The following is a 20719-nucleotide window of genomic DNA, read 5'->3' as shown; positions in this document are numbered from 1 at the left end:
TATTCTTTCCCATTTTCTTGTTCTTTGAAACATTTAAATAAAACAAGTCTCCTTGCTACATGAGACTTAGGCACTACAATGAATTCTAACCTTCTCCATGTTTGGGGAATGGAGTACTTAATTTAATCAAATATTCTGATTAACAGTTAGCAAATATGCTATATGTAGAAAAACAAATTTCAAAACAAGATATAAGAACATACCTCAGTAATATTTTAAAAAAAACAACAACCCTTCTCCCTGGGGCCTTTTCTAAAAATCAATGAAGTCCACCTTTTTTTTAACTATCTCTTCCCTAAGCATCCATCTCCTGATTGGTACTCCCACCCTGCCCCTTTTCTGGGAACCCTTGATAAACTGGAAACTGATCAGGGAAATTACCTCAAAAAAGTTGATAAGATTAAAGGATGCCAGTCTTTGTTTTTGACATTTGAATGTACCTTTCCATAAAGTGAGTATACCTACCTACCTACTCACACTTTATTAAGAAGATAAAATCAGATCTTGACTAGATTTCTTAGATTAAAGCTTCCCCCCCTGGACAAATGAACTAGTTTGGAGCCATCACTTTTTTGCCTACTATTGTTATTGTTGTTGTTGTCCAATTATTTCAGTCCTCACCTAGTCTTTGTGATGCCGTATTAAGATTTTCTTGGTAAAGATAGAAGTTTACCACTAAAAGTAGTTTACCATTTCCTTCTCCAGCTCATTTTACTAATGAAGGAATAGAGGCAAACAGGATTGAGTGATTTGCCCAGTCAAAAAACTAGTAAATGCCTGAGGTCAGAGTGTACTCAGGTCTTCAAACCCAGAACTCTATCCATTGAGCCATGAAGCCACCTACCAAGGACCAGCTTGTAGTATCTCCAAGATTGCTTGACTAGGGGTTAGGACTCTTCAGGACAGACATGTAAAAGAAGCCATTCTTCTATCCTGGATTATAAAAGAGAGTTTACAGTTTGCTGTCATCCTTTTCCTCCTTCTTTACCTTTTCTTTCCTTCTTTCTTCTATAGTGTAATATTAAGGTCAGAGCATATTGTCTCCTTCCTCCCTCACAGCTGAGTTACCAGTGAATGCTTTTTCAAAAGCTCACATGAGTTCTTTGCTTTCTCAAGTGTCCACAGAGGGAATTTCTGAATCTCAGATTCCTGACTACCTTCTTCTACCTTTCTTTCCTCCCTTTTTAGTCCTGTACAAAGCCGAGAGAACTGAGTAGACTTTTTCAGACCAAGGAGCAGGAGTTGTATCAGCTCAGTGGTGGAATATCAAGCAAACTTCCAAAGAACCTAGCAGAAGCAAGCATTTGTTTGCACTCATGCATGGTCCAAGAGGGAAGTTCATTGTCAAGATTTTTTAACTCCACACTCATGGGTAGAGGAGGAGGCATCTAAAATTTCCTAAGCAGTATAATACTGGAATCTAGACATCTAATATAAAAAAATTTGGGGGACAATGACAATCTTGGAGTTTGCCTTGAGAGCAAGTTCATATTTAATTATGTGGGATATATCTACATATAAAGAAGTTTTCCCATGAAGTATCCCTCCATACCTTTGGAGACCTTCTTCTTGAAGAAAGAATTAGCTTCCTCATGGCCCCACATTTGGAGGATGGAAAAGAGAATTAAAGTCACAACATAGAGAAGAAAGCAATTGGAACCTTGCTGTCCTTGTTATTATAGTGAGTTATTTGGATAATGTAAATCTATTGGAAAGGGAAAGGTCATCTAGCATGCCCATAGAATATCTGCTTTCCTAGAGGAGTCAGAGGCACAGGATGTCACTTTGAGTCTTGGGAGGACTCTAAAAGAGAGGGATTTCATAAAAATTACATGATTGCAATTGTCAAGTTGTCAAGAAGGCAACCAAAAATTCAGTTCCCTTCAATTGAAAATTTTGGGGCTAAAGTTCATATTTTGTGTATGTTTTTTAATATGTTAATGGAATATTATGAGCAGTTTGGGTTTGGGGTTTTCCTTTGCTTTTTTTAAAGCTTCCTTTTTTTTGTCAACCTGAATTCAAATACCAAATAATGTGGACTTTCCATAAACACATTAAAACAGTGAAAGAGGATAATTCATGAAACTACAGGTCTCTATTATGTACAATTTACTTTTGAAAAATATAACAAGTTCAGCTTCTAACTTTTAAAGTTTTCCTTTTTATCTGTGCTTCTTTCTAGATGTCCTTCTGTTCTCTTTGCTATGAGTCAGCATTCTCTGAATGGTAGAATAAAAGCTATTCCCTAAGTGCTCTGAATCTCTCTTCTCTAGACACTACTAAACAATATTTCATGGTATCTCAATATTCCCAGGAAAGCATAGTTGACCCAAGTGACTTTGGCTTGAATTTGGAATGGCTGTCTTTAGCAATATGCTTATATAAATTATGATAATCAGACATTTATCAGGACAGGCCAACATACATGTTAATAATTATTTTCTGAATATGACAACCAGGTCTGCCTGCCACATGTCAGTTATTTTATATGCATATATACATATGTATGTATGTATATTAATCATCTGTGGTTCTGACATCAACTTACTAGCATTTTGTCAAACATACCTTTGGACATTGATAAGATATTGATTACATAAATCCTAAGCCAACTGATTAGGTAAACCATAGAACCAGGTCATTCTAGGCCCAAGTAATCCTGTATGATCACAATAAACTGGTCCAATGTTGCAGTAGTGACCAAGCTCTCTAATCCAAATAGTTCACATTGGTATCAGATGCAAAATCATATCATGAGCTTCTAACTACAAGGAATTCCCAAGGGAAATGAATAACCATTGCCTTGGAGAGTGGATCATATGAGGTTCAGTCCATAGCCATTTTTTCCTGCACACCTAAGGTCATTCTGCAAACTGAGAGGTGATAAGATTGAGTACACAATTATTGATGTCTCAGGAATCCTCACCCACTAACTTCAGAAGTATTAAATTGTTAGGCCCTCTTCACTTCTTATCCAGATTATTGTAACAGCTTCCTAAGTCTTTTCTCTTTTCCCTCCAGTCCATATCATACATTGCTACCAAAGTAATTTTCCATAAGCACAGATCTGACCATGTAACTGACTCCCCCATTAAATCACTGCCAGTGGCTTCCTATTGCCTTGAAAATAAAATATAAATGCCTCTATTTAGCTTTAGTCCTATTTGAGCTGGCCCCAGTTGATCTTTTCAGGTTCTTTGGACATTACTTTCTCTTCCCAAAAATCTGTGTCCCAGCAAAATTTGGGTTTCATTCTGCTTCTCACACACATTCCTTTCAATCTCAGATCAATGGTATGTTGGGTATAGTGTTGAACATAGAGTCAATAAGACCTGGATTTGAATCTGCTTTATGACAATTAATAGCTATACAACCCATGAAAAGTCATTTAGCCTAAATTAGTCTTAGCTTTTCTCATCTGTAAAATGGGAATTTAGTTGTTTTAAAGACCAAATGAGTTAACCTATGTGAAGTACTTTGGAGGCTTTTAAACACCATGTAAATGTTTTAATTGTTATTAATCTCCTGTCTTCATGCCTTTCACCCTCAGCATCCCCTGTTTGCAATCGACTCTTTTCTTACTTCTGACTCAATCACTCTTTTTTAAAATTCCAGTTTAAGTACCACTTTCTCCCTGAAATTTTTTCTAATCTCATCCCCATCCCCAACTCCTAGGGGCTCTTATTCACAAACTATTTTGGATTTAATTTTAATTAATTGCATAAGTAATTATGAATTAATTTAAATCACTAAATATTTTATATTTGTATCTATTTTGTGCTTATGTTGTATCTATCTTTGTCTCTCAAATTAGAATGGAAACTTTCTGAGATTAAGGATTGTTTCATCTACTGTACTTAAAGTCCCAACTCCTATTATAATCATGATAAAAAAATAAGTTCTTAATAAATACTTGATTAATTGATTAATTTCCATTGTATATAATCAAAATCTGAGATCAGGCTTTTTCTGTCCAAGAAATTAACACATCAAGAAATTTAATTCATAGCATGGTTTGTCATTCTATAGTAGGTATGTATTCAGTATTGGCTGTTTTTATAATAGAATCTAATAGGTGCCTGTGCTTGAGAAGTCAATAAAAGAAACTGGAATGATAGTCCCAGGACTTTTCTTGGGTAAGACAAAATGTACCTGAAATAAAGATCATAGATTTTAGAATAACTAGACGAATTTTAAAAAATCAAACAAGGTACCTTGAAATGTGAAACAAGAAAGATAGCTTTGCTCAGTGACCCTTTAATTATCATTATCAAGTAAGGGATAAAACAAAAGCTTTATATTTTCCTGTGAAAGGCTCTAAATCTCAAAGTAGCTACAATGTACAGGGACAGCACTCTCCAAAAAAAAACAATATTAGCACATTTCATTAACATTTTTCAGTATCTCAAAGGACTTCACTATCATGATTAGAAGCAATTACAATTATATCAACCATATTCAAAGGTAATATTGTTTAAAAGAAAGAATGTTTGATAGAAAAATTTACTAGATATATATCAATCAGCTTCATTTCTTGACATGCATTCAGGTCCTCCAAGAAGAAGAGTCATCAAAAATCATGTATGAAATATGGGTATTCTCCCTACTACCCAGTCACATCTCTGCTCCCAAATATACCTCATACCCTCAGTCTAATCCACCAATACTTTTCTGCTAGCCCTGACCATGCTGGACTGAAAACTTGTGAGATGGCAAGGCTCAAAAGAAAAAAAGGGATATATTCACTATACATAATAATTTTTCATTTGGCTGCTACCATTCTCTCACTCTTCAGACCTTTATCATAGTGTGTTACTTTCATACAAAGTCCCCACACTTCTAGGAACAATAGATGACTTTAATATATAACATTTCCAAAAGCTGTCGGTTCATACAACTTACAAGAAATATTCATACTGCAAATTAAATAAATGTGTAATGCCAAGTATTTCACCCTTTCTCATCTTCTGGAAAATTGGTGTGAATTACCTATATGCAAACTGGAGAAAATTTGACAAATTGCAACAAGGATACAGTATGCTGAGTTAAAATGTGCAAAGCATTAGAGGCATTCTCATACCCATATACCATGCATCAATTCAGACAACAAGAAAACTGGCTTGAGAACAATGTCAATTTTGAACACTTGCTACCTAAGGGAAAAAAAAGAGTCTTTCAAATAAATTCACAAGCATTGAATCCTACAGTTCCAGAAACCCTATAGGAAAGGTGGGGAGAAAGAAAAATTGAAGAATTTAATAAATAATAACTATACTGTAGTAATGAGGTCTCATATCTCAATGGAGAAGGTAACCTAATACAGTACTTTGCATTTAATAGGTCTTTAATAAATATTTGTCTAACTGAATTGACTTTATCAAAGCAAACTGAGAAAAAGTCTTAAGATGCCAGGTCAGAAGACAGAAGCAGAGTACTTTGAGTCCAAAACCACTGAGCCATTTTTCCTCCTCATCTCCCAACAGCAAGCATTTAGGATAGATAGCCCCCAAAAGTTATCATAAAAATGCCCAATTTCCCTGAGGAGTTCCCATCCTGACACTGAGCTTCCTTACAAACATAAATAATACTAAGAATTATATGATCAATACCCAGCAAAGAGTGATACCATCTTACATGAGATGGTAAGGGTCAAAAGAAAAAAAAGGGGTATGTTCACTATAGATAATAATTTCCCATTTGGTTGCTACCAAGAAGAAATACAGCCATTGAACTTGTGGGGGTGAGATAAGAAAGGAAACCGGGTTTAGAAGTGAAATACTCATCACACATATTGAATAACATGACTTGGCTGAACTAGGAAGTTTCAAAAAGGAAACACTGATGTCATTTAATTGAAGACACAATGCTGACACAACAATGGCTTTGATCACACAACAATAAGAAAGACTACAGTGGATGATGACAAAAAGAAGCTATAGAAGGTAAAGTCAGTTTAAATAAAGCTTAGCAAGGCACCCAGCCAATCAAAACCATCCTAGGTGAATTTAAGAATGAAACTGGAAGGACAATAATGAGCTCATGAAAGGCAGAAAAGATCTATAATGATTTTTTTTATTAAAAAAACATCAACTTTAATGAAGTCCTCACATTTGGTTCCTAACATCACAGTTACAAATGTACCATAGAGATGGCCTAAAAGTAATACCCTATACCAGCTTCAGGATCCAGATTTACAAGAGTAGTTAGTAATCTGAGTTCCAGACAAAGGAGGAAGAGGAAGAGACAAAAGCTACATTATTATGACTTTGAAAAAGAGGCCCTTCTAAAGTTTCCCCTTTGATATTTTTGACATATTGCAAAAAACAACTAAAACAAAAAAAATGGTTGATTATATAAGAATGCCAGAAGGAAGTTGGGGACTGGGATGTAGAAGCTTGGTTCTCTATGGAGTCCATACCAAACTTAATCATGAAAAAAAAAGTGATGGTTAAAAAAAATCATTTGGTGAGTTAATGGTATGTATACAGTAGAGATACCAACTGAAGTTCACAGATGCAGATCAGGGTACAATGGCACCCACAGTGCTTAGATTAGGGTCTGTCTCCTCACTTTATGCCATCATGGTGGTACATCATGGTGTTTATAAAGGTTGTATTTGTATGGGCTCATAGCACATCCAGAACCCTCATTTACTGTGCACCAAAATTGGAAAAGTAGACAGTGTTAAGAAGTGGTGAGATCATACCTAATGTTATCCATCTCAATTTTCCATGTTTAGCTAGCTTCTTGTTTCCTCTTTCTAATAGAGGATGTTGTGAGGAATGGCAATTCTAGGAAAATAAAAGAGAAAAACTAGGTATACCCAATGAACCAGTTCCCCTTTCCCTGGTCATATTGGATGGTTTTATAGAGGTAGAGCCATGATGGGTAGACTCAAGTTCAGTGGGATGGTGTGCACAAGGAACAAACTTGGTGACACTGATTTAATCATTGCATAAACGTAGCCCCCCTTTATGTTTTATCCTGGGTCTTCTCCCCTTGTGCTTCCATTATTGTACTCCAGAAAAGGTTGTTCAGGGTGCTTTGATGGTCCAGGGCTATGCTGCTTCAGTACCAAAAAACAGATGGAAGACACAAGCTACAATGAGAACTATAGTCAGAAATAGCTGTTGTGCTACCTATTTGAACTATGCCAGGTGAGATTAACCTGGTTTTCCTAAAGATTATCCATAGTTATAGAAAATAGAATCAAAAGATTTAGAAATGGAAGGAACCCCAGCGCTAAAAAAGGGCATTTCATCTTCCTTTATTCAGATGATGAAAGGAAGACGGGGAAGGGGAGGGAGGAGGAAGAAGAATTTAAGTACTTGCTATGTACCAGTCACTGTGCTAATTACTTTACAAATGTCTCATTTGTAAAATGAGAAACTGAGGCAGAGAGTGATTAAATGACTTGCCCAGGATACATAATTAGGAAGTGTTTGAGACTCAGATTTGAACTCATCTCTTCTTGAATCCAGGTCCAATGCCCTATCCATGGAGATATTTGACTAAGGTCATATAGGTACTAAATAAGTAGAAGAGGAAGATTTAAACCAAGATTCCCTGATTCTAAAACCGGTGATTTTTCTCTATACCATGCTATCTCCTGTGACACAAAAAAATTTAAACACAGCTTCCATACATCATTAGATGTCATCACAGATTCCCAGAAAATCATTTCATAGTCTACAGAAATTTATGAAGGATAATATTCTGCCAATTTGCTTTTATACATTCTTGGAAAAATGATACTCATACTGATACACCTATACCAGATATCTCCCACCTATGAATAAAAATGTCCAAGGAAATGCAAATCAACAGATTTGAGGTAATTGGAGATTGTGCTACCATCTGAAATGTCTGCATTTTTCCAGAATCCAGAACACTAATAGGAAGGCAAGATTGAAAGGTTAAATAATTACAATTGACTGTCTACACTGCAGAAATTCACTAGGCAACTGTCAACCCTTCACTTTGCAGTGTGTTCTGCAGACCTTGCATTTCTGAACAAAATAAAGCTGTTTATATATCTGTCTGCCAAGAACAAGCTTTCTCAGGAACTTTCTAAACCTTCCCAGAGTACCGCTACAAACAGTAAATGAAAATAAATAAGGTAAATAAAGCAAATAAAAGAGATATAAAAACGGCAGGTAGAAAATGACCAGGACCTACAGCATTCAAGAAGTCAGTTAGGTCCACAAGCAGAGATGTAAAAGTCCCTTGAAAATAGAAGTGATATGTAAAATGCAAATTACTATTATTATTACTACCACAGGCATCACTGCTCACCATCTTACCAGTCTTATTCGGCTCTGAACCTCAGGGTATTCTCGTCAGTGCATCTTGCTTTCCAGCCCTCAGAGATCCAGTTGCTTCCAAATGAAATAGGTTTCTGATTTAATAACAGTTTTCTCCAAATCTCCCTATACCTGTTTGGTCCCTAACACAAGAACTAACCTCAATGAAGAGGCAGGCAAAGAAAAAACCATATACTGTAATTTACTATGATGATGATGATGATGATGATGCCTTGAGAAAAGCATCAGGAGTGAGGGAGAGGGCTGTTGATGGGAAAGGTGGAAGGCTATCAAAAAGAAACCTTACCTACTTACACCATTTTGTCTATGTCAGCCCTGCTACATAGAGACTTTGTTCTAGTCTTCATAACCTCACAAGTGATCTTATCAAGTCCTTTAAAAAATCAAATCCTTTAAAAAAAAAGTCATGAGTTGAGGAATAAAGTGTCTTTACTTGAGAAAAAAGGGTAGCAAACCTGCCATACTAGGATATGTACAGTGGACTTCTCAACCAAAGAGATTCATGAAAAAAATTATTATCATTTTAGGAGAGGGGGAGGAAAGAGATAAGGTAGCGAGGTCTGGTCATGAGATTTTAGTGGCCCTTGGCAATCTGGGCAAGGAAAACCATTTCATTCTGGCTGTTTTTGTCCTTCGTTCCATGAATCCCAATGGAAGAGGTGAAGAACATCAGATACTGAGATCCACCTCATACTAGGTTCCTTTAGTAAAATCCCGGAGTAGAAGGAATATAGGGTGTGATTCAGCTCAACCTAAAGGAGAATAAATAGTTAAAGAGTAGGACTACAAAGGACAGTACTGAAATACTGACATTACTAACATCATTTAAGGAGTTGAGGTCCATATTACATTTGATATTAACAATTTCTGACATTATATTAATTAGCTATATTAACAAATTTTGTTAATCTACCATAACAACATTTTTTCTCCTGCTTTTCCTGCTCCTAACATCTCTCTGCTCTGAAGCAGGGTCACAAGAAGAAAAAGAAGGAAAGATAAAACAATAGAGTTCTGAATAAAACAATAGAGCCCTTGTACCCACATACAACTTGTTCTGGGAGGGTTTCTTAAGAGGGATCTTAAAGAGGAGTTTGAGATCTTATTTTTTAAATATTTTGACACCTGTATTTAGTTATAAATTGATTTCCTTTATAATTCTATGCATTTTACCTTATGCATTTTGAAACATTATTCTAAAAAGGGGCACCAGACTGCCAAAGGGGGAACCAAAAATTCTAAGAAGTCCAGGCATAGTAGATAGAGCTTTGGACTTGAAGTCAAGAAGGTCTGAATCTGGATCTGACCTTACACACTTTCTACCCGTGTGGCTTGGTTAAGATACAACCATTCAGTCTGTTTCCTCAGCTATCAGAAATGGAAGAATTTAGGTAGTGCAATGTATAGAGTTCCAGGTCTGACATCAGAAAAATCTGAGTTCAAATCCAGTCTCATTTTCTTTATCAGCTGTGTAACCATGGGCAAGTCACTTAACTCTGTTTGCCTCAGTTTTCTCATCTGTGAAATGAGCTGGAGAAAGGCATGGCAAATCACTCCAGTATACTTGAAAAGAAAACCCCAAATGAAGTCACAAAGAGTCAGATTGAACAACTTAACAGGATGGTTGTGAGAACCAAATTTTGAAGCATTGTATAAATGCTAACAATTCTTGCATATAGGGATTGGCAATAACCCCCTCCAAAAAAACTAACAAAAATGGTTCAGTTTTTAAAGTATTTTATGATTTACAACACATTTTCCTCACAATACCAAGAGGCATATATTGAAGTACTGTTATCCCCACTTTACAGATGAAAAAACTTCTAAGGCTAGGGAAGGTTAAATGACTTCAAAACTAGTAAAGCTCAAAGTCAGAGCTCAACCCCAGGTATTCTTTCCACTGAATTACTTAGCACAATGTCTGGCAATGTTAGATGCATAATAAACATTTATTAACTGACTATACTAAACTGATTCTTCTATCAATCAATATACTTATTAATGGCCTCCAATGGAATTCAGAGAGAAAAATGAAACAACTCCACCCTCAAACCCCACAGAGTCTACATAAATAAATGAGGAGAGAGTGAGGTAATTGGAAAGAGTGCAGGATTTGAGGTCAAAGGACCTGGGTTTGAATCCTGCCTCCATTACTTCCTATCTTTATGACCTTGGGCAAATTTCTAGTCCTCAGTCTCTTTGTAAATAAAAAAAAGAAGACTATAGATGCTTCCTACAGTGTCTTCTAGCTCTCTACATCTAGTATCCCTCAATCCTAAGTATATACAAGACAATGGAGGGAGGTCCAAGGAAAAATCCTCCCTCCATATTAGAAGGTGATTGTCCTTCATTCTTGAAGAAGAACAAAATGATATCATTATTAGAGAGCCAAGTTACAAGGTGTACAGCTATGACTGATTAGATCAATACTGAGCTTAGAATGTTCTACACAGGTTGAACACAAAAAGATTGTGTGAACTTTTGGGGTGGATTCTCTAAATTTGCTCATCTCAACTTCCTTTTGAGCTACTTTAATTCTGCTTTGCTCATAGAATCCAGTCCCTTCTCCAGTGAGGGCATACCATTCTGGGTGGTCCTTTACCAGTGACTCCCATGTCACAAACTTCCAAGGTTCTACAGAGAGAACTTGAGACTGTATGAGCACTTGCCTCGTATGAGTTCTTCATAAAATGGTATCGTAGGAAAGGGCACATTTGGCATTTGAACAACATGGCCAGTCCATTAGAGTTGAATTCTCTTCAGTAGATTCCAAAGGTAGAATTTGAGCATTAGTAGACACAGCCCATCTTCATCACAGCTCCAAATCCTCCCCCAAAGGTCCACTCCTCCATCCCTTACAAGATAGAAGATTGCACATTTGGGGGTGGGGTGTATAGGGTGATAGGGAAATTTTCGCTTTGAATTATCTACATATCTCCATAAAGAAGGAAGGGGAAGGAAATAAACATTAAGTTCCTACTATATTCTGGGCACTGTGTTTTAATAATTGTTTACAATATATATCAACACTCATTCCAGTTGATCTATCCATTGTACCACCTAACTCTCACCCAAAGATCTGCACTCTGTATTGTATCTTCTATTAGCTTCCCATGTCTCCTTTCTAGCCTTGGTCTCTGTCCTTCTTAACTTCAAACATCTTGGATGACAATTGCACCCTTGAAAGCCCTTGAATGGACATGGAAAAAAATCCCTGGAATCTACTTATCAGTATCTAAAAAATCCAGGTGAATTATGAAAATATCCAATCCCCTTCCCTAGATTTCCCAAAATCTTGGCAGTTGTTACAATCTAAACCAAAATAAAGGCTGATTTCTTTTGCTCCCTTTTCTGTGCCCCTGGTGGCACTGTATACTTACAAACCCAGGCTTATGTTATCAGCACTTCACAGTGCTGATCATAAGGGATCATAAGCTCAGAAACATGTACTTGACTCCCAAGTTTATAGTCTGCTCTCAGGCTTCTTCAGCAGCTCTTGAGTTTCCTATTGGGCTTTTGTGGCCCCTTCTCCCAAATCCCAGGCAAGATGTAGGGGAATTATGCTGATGTCCTTGATCAACGACTTGTATATTAGTTAAGCTGGCCAAGAATTTAGTCTTTAATCACTTCTATACAGAGACAGCTTTTCCACTGTGAAGTAGAGGTGACCTAAGCTAGCACCAGATATGGTCAAGGAAAAATGCTGGGGAAAAAATTAATACAAAAAAGATACCTCCCACTACCAAGAACACATATGAAGTAAAAGTTAGCTTGACAATTTTCTGTACTCTTTCTTTTCACCTACCATCTGTCTTCTTTCACTCTTTCTCTTAATAAAAGCAAGCAAAAATATTGATAGTTCTACATGAACTTTAGTGGAGGTCTGTAATGCTATCCTACAGAACTCTGTCCTTGGCTTTGTACACCCGGTCATTATTTTTATCGATGACTTTGATGGAGACAGAGATGAGATGATACTGGTAATTAAATCTGCAGGTGATACAAAGCTGGAAGGTGTAGCTAATAGAATGAGTGACAAAACTTAGCATTCCTGATTAAACCTATACTAATTTTAGAAGCTCTTATTGCTCACAAGTTTTTTCCCTTATATTAAGCTTAAATTTACTTCTTTGAAACTTCCATCTTTTACTCCTGATTCTCCCTATTGAGACAAGCAGAACAGATAACAGTTCTCTTTCATGGGATAGTTTCTCAAAGCCTCAAAAACATCTAACATTCCATCTCAAGTCATCTTTTCTCCAAACTGTACACCCTCAACTCCTTCAATCAATCCTAATTTAGCATGATCTCATAGCTTTTTGCAAGTCTTATAGAACTACAACTAAAAATTGTCCTTCCTAAAGTGTGGCAGCCAAGGACTGAATACTAGATGTGATCTGACCAGGACTGAGTACATTACAGATGTGGTCTGCTCAAGGCTAAAATCACCCATATCCTGGAGAGAAAGAGCACTATCCCCCCTCTTAAAGCCTAAGATAACATTAGTCTTTTCATGTGGAGATTGAAGTCTACCAAAGGGCCCAGATTTTTTGTCCAAAAAGTTGCTGTCTGGCCATGGTTCCATCTTGTACGTATAAGATCTATTGTTAGAACACAAATATATGTAACTTCAGAAATGACTTCTCAAATTCTATGATCCTGATATAATTGTTATTTTTATCAGTCAATATGCATTTTTAAACATTTATTATGTGGTGGAGGCTAAAACCGACAAGAAGAAATTTAAAAATATTAAATGCATTTATTACAACATTTAGTTTTTTTAATCACTTTCATGAGTGATTTTTTCAATAATAGTAGTTACCATTTAGTTAGGTTTATAAGGTCTGCAAAACACTTTTCATGTAATCTCATTTGTTTGTCACAAAGTCCATTTTATAGACAATGAAATTGAGACATAGAGGCTACATGACTTGCTTACGATAACATAATTGATAAGTATCTGGGACAGGATTCAAAATCAGGTCTTCCTGACCCCAAGTCCAACAATCTATGTCTTGCATCATCTAGTAATCTAGATGTCCTATTACAGGAAGTCATAGCTTAAAGAAATAATGATGTTTTAGCTGATTGCAGGTCCTGTATAATCCAAATGTTCTTTCCTCATCTTCCTCTATTCTCCCATTCCCCTCTATCCCCCCATTCCCACACACACATACAAGCAAAACTGCAAGTCCCAGCATGTTCACACCAAGAATGAAGCAAGAAAGTCTCATAATAGAAGGAAAGGAGAATAATTTAGGACAAGTTATTTAGTAAGAACAGTCCAGCCATTCTAACAAACAAGTGATTGGTGTTCTCAGGATATCAGGTATCCTACACAACTTACATAGAACTTTTCCACAAAGACATAATCAAAAGACAGAAACTATGAATCAGATTCTTCTGAGAAGAAGGATATAGGGAAGATAGTTAATTTTAAATTAACTATCTTCCCTATATCCTTCTAATCCCAATTAGCTTGGCACCCTCTCTTTAGGGACAGAAAACTGAATTTTCTCACTAAGAACTAGATATGCTCTTAGAAGAACCTGGGTTACTGCTCCATCCCTTTTCTGAGATATTCTGTTTTGAAGTTTCAAAGGAAGACAGGAAACATCTTAGGATTCACATAAAAATAGACAGAGAACAGCAACACAGCAACAAATAAGTTCCTATCTATCTCATCTGGGGTTGGGCAGCTAGGACCACAAGGAGAAAAGTGTCCAAGAATACCAAAGTATCAGAGTCAAGTTCCTCCAAGCTCTGAAGAGCCCATTCTAACATATTGCAAATATTACCAAGATCAGTCTGTTACCTATAAACCAGGTCTGTTTTCCTCAATGATCTTACTCTCCTCTCTAATCCACATCCAGGTGGAATTGTTGAAATTAATGTCCACTGAATAGTATCAGCTGAGTTTACTGACCCTCCTGCTCTGGCTCCCCAATCCCTGAATCCCTTTTTCTGCTGTTGCTACAAAGGAACGAGAAGTCCAGAGATATACTGTCTAGAGATGGTATATTTTATTAGTTTCTAGCATAGTTTGGGTTGAGAATCACTAATTGAACCAAATCTGCTGTCATGCTCATCAAAAAAACCTTTTCTATTCATTTAAATATATACATAAAAGTATATATTTTAATATACCTTAATGTATTTAATACATATTATTATGATAGATTAATGTCTTACAAAACATTTCATATTAAATATATTTATATATGCATATAATATACATATATATCTTATATTAAAAAATGAACTATCTTCCCTATATCCTTCTCCTAATTCAAATTTTCCAGATTATATGGCATGAAGTGGTGATTCCCCCAAGAATTCAAGGATGCCTCCATAATCCATCTGTATAAAGGTAAAGGGAATATATTGTTCTGTGACAATCACAAGGGTATTTCTTTTTTTAGTCATGTTGGTAAATTTCTTGCCATAGCCCTTCTCAATAGATTGATCTTTATCTGGAAGGCAGTCACCTCCCTGAGAGCCAGTGTGGCTTCAGAAAGGGTAAAAGAACAATCAATATGGTGTTTTCTGTCTGACAACTCCAAGAAAAATGCCAGGAACAGAACAGAGGTCTGTATACAACAGAAGTTTATAGATCTGACCAAGATCTTTGATACTGTCAGTCAAGAGGGTTTAGAGAAAATTATGTCAAAATTTGGTTTCCAGGAGAAGTTCATCAGTTTTGACATCAGTTCCATGACAACATGCATGCCTGAGTTCTGGATAATGGATGATGTTCTTGAGATTTCCCAGTCATCAATGGAGTAAAACAAGGATGCATCCTTGCTCCCATACTTTTTAGCAATATGTTTTCAGCCATGTTATCAACACCTTTACTGAGGATGAGCACATCATCAAGGTCAGCTACCACACTGATGGCAAATTCTTCAACATGTAAAGGCCTCAAGCCAAGACCAAAGTGGAGGGAGTATTGGTTCATGATCTTGTGTTTTCAGATGACTGTGTACTCAATGCAGCCTCTGAAGGTGAGATGCAATAAAGTATGGATCAATTTTCTTATGCTTATGCTAATTTTGCTCTAACAATTAACACCAAGAACACATAGGTGCCCATCAGACAGCACCAATCAGTCATATATGGAACCATCAATTACAGCAAATGGAGAAGCTTTGAGTATGGTGGCCAAGTTCACATACCTTGACAGTGTCCTTTTCAAGGAGATGCACATTGTCAATGAGGTTGACACGCGCATTGCCAGAACTAGCTAAGTATCTGGGAGGCTACTAAAGAAAGTGTGGGAGAGAAGAGGTATTAGACTGATTATCGAACTAAAGGTCTACAGAGCCATTGTACTGATCTCATTGCTATATACCTGTCAAAACTGAACAATCTACCAGTGTCATATCAGGAAAACTGAATTCCTTCTATTTAAATTGTCTTTGGAAGGTCCTAAAGATCACCTGGTTGGAGAAGATACCAGACACTGAGGTCCTTTCTCCAGGCAAACTGTTTAGCATTCCAACATTACTACAGAGAGTACAACTTCAATGGACTGGACAAGTTGTTAGAATGTCAGATGTATGCTTACCAATGAAGAACTCACACAGGGCCTTTAGAATCGATTGTATACCATGGGATACACTGGCATAGGACCACCCAGTATGGCATGCTCTCATCAGTGACATTAGCCAATCAGTCCCCACAAATTAGTTTAGCATCTATCAAGAATTTATCTCTCAGTGAATCAAATCAAATCAAAATCTGTGAAATATCTCAAGCTTCAAGATCAGAGCAGTAACAGGAGGCAAACAAAACCATTAACCTTTTGAAAAAGCTACTCCTATCAAGTAAAAACAGTTGAAAGAGTTGACTGTCAAACTGGAGATGAGTGAGAGAAAGACATAGAAAGACACAAAGAAAGAGACAGGGACAGACAAGAGACAGAAACACAGAGACTGAGTCAGAAACAATGATAAACAGAGATATATAAACAGAGAGCAAAGACATAGACACAGACAGAAACACAGAGACACAAAGTGCAGATGCTTAATTAAGCAAAGCCAGATAGATGAGGTGTGTGTTCATGCACTATTATGTCCATTAACAATAGTAATATCTCACATTTATATAATATTTTACAATTTCACACAGTTATGTCCTCACACAAACCCAGTGAAATGAATAGGACAAGCATTTTTATCCTCATTATACAAGCAAAAAATCCAAACATCAGAGGGGTTAAATAATTTTCTAGTCAGCCAGATAGTAAACTATACATCCTAAACCTCAGTCCAGCTTTCTAGTACCATTAACATCTCTATTGAACAGCCATAGTGTTTTAATTCTTCCCTTTGGTTATCCAAGAATCCCCAAAAATCATGATGGCAACTTACATTCTTAATCATTCTCTCTTCTCCCTCTTCACTAATGTTTATCCTAGAACTCAATGTCTGGGAATCCTAATGCTTTGTATTACTTAACAATTACTCACTATAGAACTAGAATTAGAGATAGGCATTGAAGTGCATAAAGAACTAGGTTAGGAGACAAAAAGATCTGATTTCAAATCTGGCCTAAAAGACTTAATAGTAAACATGATCCTGGAAAATCATTTAATCTGATCAGAATGATTGGCTAATGGGAACTTCCATCCTTGAGAGTAGGAACAATTCAGTTTTTGACTTTGTAGTCTCATATTTTGGAACATAGTAGGCACTTGCTATTTGACTGATTAATTCATACTAAGGTTAAAAATATTATATATGTTGAATTGTTAGTTAACACATTGCAATTTTAAGTGGGAATTCCAATTCCAATGTCTAAACCTAAAAATGTGACCAATAAAGGTATTCCAGGGACCCTTGCAGACAGGAATGGGAAGAAAGTGAATCCTGGGGGATTGGAAGCTTTTAGCATGCCTCAGACCCCACCCAATAGGTCCCTGGGTTCTATCTCTGGAGACCTAGATTAGACTTTCTAAAACAACTTCCAAACTTCTTAGTTTAAGGGTGTGAATGACTCCAGTAGTTTGGAGTTTCCTCAAACAATGGCATTATTGATCGTCTTCCCTAAATCTTTAGACTAATCCTCCCAGTTACAGCCTTAGGCAAGAGGCCAGGGCTTACCATGAGTACATAAGTTGACTATCAGAATTATAATATCCTTCCTTTGGGTATTAAAGAAAGGAAAAATGATAAAGGGCAAAGCAAGGAGTACAGTTGGTAAATAGTCTGTCCTTACTAAGCTGAGATTCAATTCCAATTTAGCCTTATCTCTCTAGAAAATCATTATTAGTAGATTTCTAAAAAGTAGAGAAAGTCCTGGTTTTCATAACTCCTCCTCAAATCAACAAAACAAAGAACAATGGAAATTTAGCAGCAATCTGACTAATTTCATCAAATTATAGTGTAATGTGGGACAAATTAAACTAACCTAATGATTTCCAAATATCTTTTCTACTTTGTACTATCTAATAATAACTAACTATAGAACTAGAATTAGAGACAGTCATTAGAAATGCATAAAGAACTAGGTTAGGAGACAAAAAGGCCTGATTTCAAATCTGACCTGAAAGACTTAATAGTACCATGATCCTGGACAAATCATTTAATCTCCTTGAGCCTTCAATAACAACCTAGCACTTGTCTACCAAGAAATAGTTGTGAACTGCACACCAGTTCCCCAATATTTCCTGTATTCATATCTAGTATTATAAGGTTTTCATGCAGCATCCCTATAGTAAGCTTAAAAGTAAGATTATCACCATTTTACAGATGAGGAATGTCACAACTAGTCAGTCCTGAAGCTGGGATTTGAACCCAGACCTCCAGCATTCTTTCTACTACACCATGATTATTTTCATTGAAATGATTATAATAATTCACATATAAATGGAGTTTTTTTTATTTCTAAGATAATTCTACACACAAGCTTGTGAGTTGGGCAACTGACACCAAGTCAGCCTCCTTCATGAAAAGGATTAAGGTTGGGGAGTCAATAAATGAAAAACCAAGGATTGTCAATGACTGTTATTCTTTTGTATTCTTGATAAAATAGGAGGATAGAAGAAGGGGAAAGAGCATGGGTGTGTTAGGTGCCATATGGAGTGTTGGGGATACAAATACTCAGAATGAAACAATTCTACTCAGGAGGAACTTACATTCTAATAGAAACAACTGAAATTATGTATTTATATGTATATTATATATAAGCACATACAATATATAAAAGGAAAAATACAATAAATATACAATTTTGAAGTGCAAATTAGTTTGGAAGTCAAGGAGGGAATCAGGAAAGGCTTCATGTCGAAAGTGGCACTTAAGTTGTGTGTCTTAAAGGAAGAGAGGTACCCTAGGGATGCAAGTAAGGAAAGAAAACGTCCTAGACATTGGGGAAATCAGTGCAAAAGGCACAAAGCAAAAGAGTCTCTGCTCCCTCCTCTTCTCTCCTTCCCCTTCCACTCTCCACTCTCCCCCTTGCTTCTCCTCTCCTCTCCTCTCCTCTCCTCTCCTCTCCTCTCCTCTCCTCTCCTCTCCTCTCCTCTCCCCTCCTCTCCCCTCCTCTCCCCTCCTCTCCCCTCCTCTCCCCTCCTCTCCCCTCCTCTCCCGTCCTCTCCCCTCCCCTCCCCTCCTCTCCGGTCCTCTCCCCTCCCCTCCCCTCCCTTCCCCTCCCCTCCCCTCCCCTCTCCTCTCCTCTCCTCTCCTCTCCTCTAAAATTTATGAAAGCAAACCCTGCCAGCTGCCTGGGAAAGAAATATAGCCCCAGAAACTTCCCTTCCCCACCACCCCCACTTCCTCTACCCCTCCCTTTCCTGAGAAGTGTTTTATTTATCTATCCATACTTGCTGCTGAATGCTACTAATTGGCCATACACTCTAAAAAGAATCTGAAAAGATATTAAAACAATATCTGTAGTCCAGGAAGCTGAAGTTTTTAATCACCAAGCAATCTTCCTTAGAATGTTTGTTCCTTTTCAGTTTGTTCACTCAATTTATTTGTACCCCAGTTATCAGATTTTGTTTATGAGTGAAACTTTCTGGGTTCTTCAGAAATCCAAATTTAAAAATTCTCTAATGATAAACTCTCTATAAATCTTTCATATGTACACATATAATGTGCATATATAAATATATATGTATCCACATATGTATGTTTAATGGGGCAAGAATAAAAGTGGACAATTTAAGGTTGAAGATTATTATGCTCTATTAGGATTTGGAATACATCTCCCTGATAAGTGAGAATGTTCTCGTTGACACCTCATTTGAGATTTTGATAACATCACCTTGTTAGGGATGGGTAACACCCTTGATCTGTGCTTGTTTATCCAATCACACCTCAAGGTGATCAATTGAATCCTGAATAATTTGATTGCCATAGATTACAATAATTTCTGAAACACATTCTATGGGTTTGGACCTTTAAAAAATGAGCAGACAGATCTGTAAGAGTTGGAAAATCAGGGGGAAATGCTTAGTAAAGACTAAAATAGACTGAATAGCAGGATTTAGGTACTTAGGAATGGACTTTGAGAGGAGTGTTGTAGGGGAAAGGCAACTAGGTCTCACAACAAATGATACAGCACTAGATCTGGAGTTAATAAAACTTGAGTTCAATTCCAGTCTCAGACACTTACCAGCCATGCAGTCCTTGGTAAGTCACTTAATCTTCTTTTCCTCAGTTTTTTCATTTGTACAATGAGTTAGAGAAGGAAATGACAAATCATTCCAACATCTTTGCCAAGTAAATCTCAAATAGGATCATGAAGAGTCAGATGTGACTGGACAACAACAACTTGCAGGGGAGTAACAGAAAAGAGAAGTTAATAATTTGCTTTTCCTTTTCAAGTGGGAATAAAAGTTTTAAAAGGAGAGCCTTGGGATATAGAAGGCTCCAAACTCTTAGATGAATTGGACTAGAAAAGTTTAAGAACTTCTAAGGGTCAGGAGTTTCAAACTCTTCTAAAGAGAACTAATGTTATGTTTAATTTCAAAATTCAGCCCAATTACAACAGGAATCAACATTTTGATAACATTTTGAGTCATGAGGAAACTGATTCTCACATATTCACTAACAGCTTCTATTGGTTCTAGAAAGTCCTTGGTAAATAAAATGTTTGCATTTCTCCAAATTTCACACATTCATCTGCCAATCTTACTAATCCCACACATATACTGAAGATACTCCATAATCATTGGCTTCATTCATTTCCTGTAACATTTGTATAAACAGAAGCTAAATATACATATGTATGTAGACATATGTATCAGACTTTATCACAATATTAGACATTCACAACTGTCTGCAGACCTCTCCAAATATTATACACTCATCATATCATCTATGATGCTGCATGACAGATTTCTAATCGAGCTTCTAATGGCATTCCAATTAACTGTGGCAGGATCTCAT

Source organism: Macrotis lagotis, chromosome 1 (assembly GCF_037893015.1).
Source record: "Macrotis lagotis isolate mMagLag1 chromosome 1, bilby.v1.9.chrom.fasta, whole genome shotgun sequence".
NCBI classification, from domain to species: Eukaryota; Metazoa; Chordata; class Mammalia; order Peramelemorphia; family Peramelidae; genus Macrotis; species Macrotis lagotis.
The sequence above is the reverse complement of the archived record's forward strand: the minus strand, read 5'-3'. Positions refer to the sequence as shown.